The sequence below is a fragment of the Pinus tabuliformis genome, chromosome 9, assembly GCF_031772625.1.
Source record: "Pinus tabuliformis cultivar Carrire ecotype Pingquan chromosome 9, CPIR1, whole genome shotgun sequence".
Taxonomy (NCBI): Eukaryota; Viridiplantae; Streptophyta; class Pinopsida; order Pinales; family Pinaceae; genus Pinus; species Pinus tabuliformis.
In genome coordinates, this window is record NC_142307.1 from 250,653,828 (window position 1) to 250,661,624 (window position 7,797).

Genomic DNA, 7,797 nt, shown 5'->3' on the forward strand with positions numbered 1-7,797 from the left:
GTAAAATAATTTCTTCATTTTGATGCAACATATTTGTCAATTTAACTAGCAATAAAAAAAATCATTTTTAAGATTAAATTTCACATTACCTGTTATTCAAATAAAATCCAAAAGAGTTAATATTTCCTTAATTCTTTATTTACATTGAATGGATTTTAAACAATAAAACCTTTATATATATATATATATATATATGAAAAGAACATATCCCATTTAATTTTTCAAGTCTATTTATTTAAATATGTGGTCACATATGTTATGTGGTTTTACGTTTTGTATCTAAATAGAAAATGTAACTATACATTGAAAATATTATGTTTCACCAAAAGTATTAGCATTAACTTAAACCATAAACAAGTATTTTCTTTGATTGAGCCATCCCCTAGACTAGAACAAGTCACAATATCAAAAATTATATAGATGTTATTGTAAAGCATAACAATTACCATAAACTAAATACTACCATAAAAAAATAACATCTCACTCTTCATAAGAATTCCTTACTATAATGAAAGGAGTAGCAAGGTTCCAATACTATATTCCAAAATGTTAAAGAACTTAACTATTTACAATCTTATACATATCCAATTTTAGTAGAGACTCTCATTTGTTTTTCCAACAAAGATGAGTCAATCTCCTAAAAACCACACCTAAGTTATCCCTAAACCACAATCCAACGAAAACTTTGCAACATATATGTTAAAACTAAAATTCATATAGAAGCACCACTAAATCCACATGTGTTGTATCTTAAAAGACATGGTTTAGGTCTAAAATTAACAATAGCATGTATTAATAAACATGTCTTATCGAGAGGCTTTAAAAGAGACAACTCCCTAAAATACACTCAGTATTTAGAACTTGTTATTGCAATGGGCCTAAAAAGTCCATGACAAGATACAAAACAATACCAATTGATGAGGAATTTCTAATAAACTCATTAGCCACTCCAAATACATGGGGGCAACCAAAATTTCCAAGTGGATTAGTGATAGAGTTATTCATTCTATAAAGACAAATGATTACATCAAAATAAGATGGACTATTTTACCTCTAATGTTTCACACCATTAGAATTAATGCCTTAAAGTATACAAATGATGAAAAAATATAGCTTCTAATCAAATTTTATGCATAGATCAAAACTTTCTACATGATTGAGGAAACGGAAGAAGTGAAGATAATTTGTGGTAGGTTTAAAGAACCATTCTTATTGTGATATATGATGTTATCTACCTATATGGCATGCGTTTTAGCTTTCATATCTTGAGGACTTTCTACAACTGGTAGATTTTTACCCTATTGCAATTTATTAATATTACACTAAATTGTATTTTCCGAATTTAGTCTTCTATGATTTATATTATGAATGTTGGGACATCTTTCGGTACTGATCACATCTAGAGATTTTTGTCTACTTAAAACCATCTAATAAGATGTATATTCAAATCATTGCAGTAGATTAAATAGTGATAGCAATGAACAGGGTTAATTTTTTGACAATTAAAGTTTAAGAGATAGTTTTGACTATATATATATATATATATATATATATATATATATATATATATATATATATTTCTGAATTGGACTAATTCTATTAATAAAAAATATGGTACAAGAAGGTACATTCAAGAGAGACAGAAAACCGGCAACCGGAAATGATAGGACTATCAACCTTGGTTCCAGAGAAGAAGTTAAACAAGCAAGAAGCTACAACATATGGTTGGAAGCAGAAAAAAGACTAACTTCTACCCAAAATGGGTAGAAGCCTCAACACGAACCTTTTTCCCTTTTATTTTTTTGACTTCGACCCAACCGTCATGGGGTGAACGAGCAATAACAACTTGAAGATTGGGGTTCTCCACAGAGGAGCCCTCCTTTTCTGAATCAGAGGAGGAGGTCAAATGGACGCGTTTATGAGCAGTGGCTGTATTGGAGGACTGCGTCGGGCCATCGGTGGAAGGGGCCACAGAATAAGGGGCTTGATCCATTTCCGCATCGCTACCTTCATCTTCAGAGCTGGAGGAATCAGAATTCATGACTGGAGGTGGTGAGCAAGGAGCCCATCGTTTGGACTTGGGCTTGGAGAGGTTATCATTATTCTTTTTTTTCGGGCAAGATGGGCAGGTGTTCTGTAAATGCCCTGATTGGTGGCAATGGCAGCAACAGAATGCAGTATTTTCGTAATCCAGTGTCTGGGACCAGACAAAGTTGTTTATCTTGACATTGATTTGGTTTGGAAGTCCTTTCCTCAAATCTAACTCCACACATATTCTGGCATATGAGTAGAGACCTTTGGATTCCCGCCAGTAGTCTCCCATAAGGAAACTGCACAAGGTTTTTCCTATAGCTCTATAGACACGAGTATGCCATAGGTGGGCAGGTAAGTTTGGAAGCTTGATCCATACAGGTGTCCCGGTAATGACTACAGTTGCTGGATCAAAATTTGGGAACCAAGGAGTCAAGAAGAGCCCTGTAGTTCCCATGAACCAAGGGCCTTCTTCTAAGGCCTTTTCATAATGCTTACTATTATCAAATAGAACAATGAAGTAACCTTTTGAACAGAAACTGAACTTCCAATGATGAGTCCAGTTTGCATGGATCCATGCATAGAGATCATGAGATCACGGCCACAGTCCGTTAAATCTGAAAATGATGGCTCTTTCTGCGTATTCTTGAAGTTCTATTGCAAGTTCTTCATGGGTGATGTCAACAGAGGGAACTTCTTCTATCTTATCAACCAAAAATGCCTTCGGTTTAAGGGCCTCCGAGGGTTTGAGGTTCTCAGAGTGTACTACATCCTTGTATGAGAAGGGACAAGCAGAGGATGATTGTCCCGCTGCACCTCCTCTCATATGAAGGGTTACCACCAAAGAGTTGTTCCTGGTAATGCTGTAAGAAGAGAGGGGAAGAAGGTCTTCAAGTTGTTTACCTTGAAAGAGAAGTCTCTGTAGGACTAAAGGGATCCCAATCCGCCGTTCTAGATCCCGTTTGAGATCCAGCACCCGATCTGAAGGACTGACCCATTGCAGGATGGTTCTGCCTGTAAGATGAGAAATTTGGATCTGAAAGGAGTCAAAGAAGTGCCTAGAACCTGTTCCAGGGCTTCTTATGCTTCCTAGAGCAGATCTGCCATGGCGATTTTCCATCTGGGGTGTCAGACCTGCAAGATCTTGGTCGATCTGTCTTTTGAGAGCCCAATCTGATTGATCAATGGCAGATCTGGGGTTTTTATACTTGATCAGATCAGCGACTTCACTCATAAATGCAGAAATAGCCGAACCCGCCATTGTGGAAGGTGCTGTAGATGAAGCTGAAGACTCCTCCTACGCTCCGGCCTGAACCACACAGCTTCCCCAAATTTCACCCCATTTTTGGCCAAGAGCTCCAGGAAAACGCAGTTGAGTGCTCCCACCATGGCCCATTTGTAGTAGATCACCTCCAGCTCTCTGATTTTTGTGAAGGTATCGGGATCCGCTGAGAGGCCGGAAATGTCCCACCCATAGTCACTGGGAAATACTCCTGTGAGATATGACAGCGTCTGCTGTGAGAAGGGGCCGAGGTACTTGTGGCGGTCAGGTCCATACCAAATGCTCTCGGGGGCGCTACTTACTATTCTTCGCATGGTGATTTGAGCCTGTGGCATGCCCACCTTCTTGACAAGCTCATTCTGCTGCGGCCCTAGGAGGATCTGGCCTGCCAAGCTTGAGCTTTGGTTGGCTAAGGCTGTTGCAATGGTGAATTCGCCCATTAAAACCCTAGCTCAGTCCCGATCGCCTGTTTCAGTCCTCCAAATTCTGATATTAATATCCCTGATTGTTTTGACTAAATATTAATAAAGCAGCTAAATATTATTAATATTTAGTCAAAATTAACTCTTAAATTCTAACGATGAAAAATTTAATTCCCTTTATGTCTATCACTATTTAATTTTTTGCCTTGATCCAACTTTATATCTTGTCCTGATGATGAACCACACTAGATGATTCCAAACACGTTGACAGAAAGTTGTGGATGTGATTAGTACCGAAAGATGTCCCAATATTACTAAATTGTATTTTCAACTTTTTGTCATATTTTTTTGAAAAATAAAGAAATTTAGATATAATATCCACATACTATGCGTAATTTTTTGAAATAATTGCCTTAAGATGGCAATATACTATACACATACAGTGTAAATTTTGGAGAAAAAGGGTTAGGTCTGATGATTGTAAAGAGGTTATTTTCCTATTTCTCCAAAAACGTCATGAAACTATGTGAAAATAAATAGACAAGTCTTTACTTTTTAGTTTCTCCTTTTAACGCACATGGACACTATTAGTGAGTAGAAGACTCTTTTTAGAAAGGCCTAGAAAAATAGCTTTGGTTAGTTCTTCAAAGCTATCTTCAAAACATTACTCTCTCCATTGTAATATTTTTGGATTTGGTTCATGCATCCTCCATCAACAACTTCCTCTCTCTTAGATCCAATGCCTTGTTTCAATCAGGTACAGGCGACGATATAAAATTTGAAGTAACCTTTAGGGTGTAAACCACATGAATGATATGTAGACGTCCACTAATAATAGAATGTTCTATAGAATGATGAGGAGACTTGAAGGAGAATGAAGGCCCATGTGATATGTTGATTGGTGGAATATGGCGAAATGTTGAGATATGGAATATTGTTATAGGTTTATGTCGTTGAATGAATGGGGGCTTCACTGAATGAACCTCTAACATATCATGTGCATTTGTGGCATACTAAGCAATACCCTTAATTTGAATACATATTGGGAAATACCTCTAAAAAACACTTTATTTAACCTCCTACCAATACACGCCCAATACACCTCAATTTAAAAAGCCCCTAATTTTACTTAATATTGTGGGTATCCATTTAATAATTTTTATTCCCCTTTATATTTATATCCATTTATTTTAATTAACAATGGTAAGCAGATTCTTCGCCTAGAAGGAATAAATTAAACACTAGGCAGTTGAAAATTTGAAAGTTTCAATAAAAAAAGTGGTAGATATAAGTTGGTTGATTTACAAATACATACTCTGGAAAATTTGAATGGAAAATACATAGATTTGAGCTCTCAATTTCATCTATCCTCTATTGAATATTTAAGAAGATGTGAAGAAGATACACTACAACAGTTCAAAGCAAAACCCCGCTAACCAACACAATGGCGCACCTTTCATCTCGCTTAGATAATAGGAAGAGGAGGGAAAGTAAAATGAATATGGACACATGCAAAATCCTATATGGTTGGACTTTGTCAAATTGTAGCCCTAACATGATCACATAGTGCACCACAGTTTCATGGTAAGAGTGCCAAGTAAGTGTGTCTCCATCAAAAGATGAACTGAAGCGTGCAAGCATGCATCCCTTCTTGGAGATTTGTGTCCTCTATGTACGCTAGTGCAAAATGAGAGAATAGTGACTACGCGACTAAAAATGCTAGTCACCACAATTATTTCAAGTGAATTACTACTAAATTTGAGCAATTGTAAGTGATGCAACTAAAAACGACTAATTTCAATGACTAATTTAGTCTAGGGATAAAATATATGACTAGATAATAAGTGACCCAACTAAAAGTGACCAAATTAAATGACTAATTTAATCTAAGACTAAAATATATGACTAGATAATAACTAAAAAAATAAAAAATTATTAACTTAAATGACTACTATAATCCAAGGATGAAAATATGACCAAATAACAAGTGCAATAATTATATGTATTAATCATTATTTCTAGTAATTTTTAATTGTCACTCCGAAAATGGAAAATTACAATTTTGATATAGAAGTGCTACATTTCCTATCCTTTCCTCCAATGAAATGATCAGGTGCTCAGTATTAAGTAAAAATTCAAACTTCTCAGACTGGATCAACAACTATATGAATGTGTCTGTCTCGTCAAGACGATCGCAACCAAATTTATTTCACTAAAAATAGAGTCTGGATGAAGGAGAAAAGACCTGTTGTTCCTTTTCCTAGACATCTAAAAAATTTGCACAATAGGACAGAATGATGACATGGCAGTCCAATCAACGGTCCAATGATTTGCTAGTTTGGCTATGTGAAGGTGAAATTTCCTAATTAGCTCCAAGATGGAATTTGAATTCGTTTTTATTTAAATATTATATATATAATTATTATTTATATGATATAGTTTTTTTTTAACTATATATATATATATATATAGATATATATATATATATATATATATATATATATATATATATATATATATATATATATATATATATATTAAACATTATATTAAATCCACATATTCCAAAGTCCAAACTATATTTAAAATATGTACCCTACAAATCTGCATACATTATAAATCATGTTATATGGTGGCGCATTTTAAATATTTCAAAATATGGTCAAAGGACCGAATAATATTTCAGGTGGAAAAATCATATGAAGGATGGGTGGAGGGGGAATTGAACCCACGACCTCCCCCACCCAACTACTTTGCCATTGAACCATCGCGGCAGGATTTGAAAACAAGGCCCATGAAATAATATTTAAAACACACACAGATTTTCCGATGGTGGAGGCGGAGGGAGCAAGCTCTATGGGCTAGCCCCCTCCGCATGTGACTACAAGCATGTAAAAAAGGGCCAACGGATAGGATAAGTGCTTAGCACGCTAATCACGCTTAACTTAATTAATTCCATTTAGCCTCTAATTAAACATGCTTTAATTATGGATTAAGTTGGTGGTGGTTCTTGCGGTGTGCCAAGTTCAGTGGAACTGCCAGTTTTAGTGGACTTATCTAGAGTCTCTCCAGATTTACTGAGGTTTCCTAGGGAAAAATTGAATGCAGCATATCTTGAGCAATTTTCGACCAAATTGAGCTCAAAAAGAGGTGTTCTTGTCTAATTTGGACATTCGGAACAAATTGGTGGAGGTATCAGGAGCCATAGAGCTTTTTAAACAAAAAAATTTCCACAATGAGCTAATACAGAGGCCAAAGCCATGGAAGGTGGACCAAGGAGATGTACCCCAGGATGGGTGAACTCCTTCATCAAAGCTTTGTGTTAATGCGTATCTTTGATGGCTTGCTGCACTGTATAAGTTTGTTGTTCATTATTAATTTCTAAATCTATTTTTCTCATGAATGTATTATTTAACTTAAGGAAATTTACCTATTTGTAAGCACTAACAACTAAGGAAAGCTCAGCACAAAAAGCAAGAAGCAAGCACATGTTTATAAATTTGTAATTGTTATTAGCACAAAAAATCTAATCATACAAAAGGAGATCATGAAAGCATGGCTATGTTTACATGTCAAATGTACGAGAACAAACTTTACAACATGGAAGCTAAGAGGTTATCCAAAATTTCTTCTAACTCTAACCAAACCTCCCACCTCCATTTCAAGTGAGGTCGGCATAAGGATGCCTAGTCTTGGCTCGACGATTGGAATACAAAGGAACTAAAATCTGCTAACGAGTGTACCACATGACCTTTGCTAAATTTTTAGAAGAGGCATTAGTTTCATATTTTTAATCCTCAACATCTTTGAAAATTGATCCTTATTTCACATAGTAATATGATGTTCTTTCAAAAAAAATCTGGTAAGCATATTCGAAAATACTAGTACTTCCTCTTCTAAGAGCCTCAATTCCAAGTCTGGTATAGGTGAACAATATTTTCTTGTCCTGGAATATCAATTGTTATAATGATGGCACTATATCCACTTGGAAGGAGATACTTAATGTGATCTAAGGTTTGTATAAAAACACCATTTGCAAAAACCACTCTTAATGTGAGTCTC

At 35.4% G+C, this 7,797-nt stretch overlaps 1 pseudogene; it reads right to left on the reverse strand.

Annotated features, from left to right (window-relative positions):
• Positions 1 to 3,261: 3,261 nt before the first annotated feature.
• Positions 3,262 to 3,753, reverse strand: LOC149148138 (chlorophyll a-b binding protein type I, chloroplastic pseudogene; annotated as a pseudogene).
• Positions 3,754 to 7,797: the final 4,044 nt, after the last annotated feature.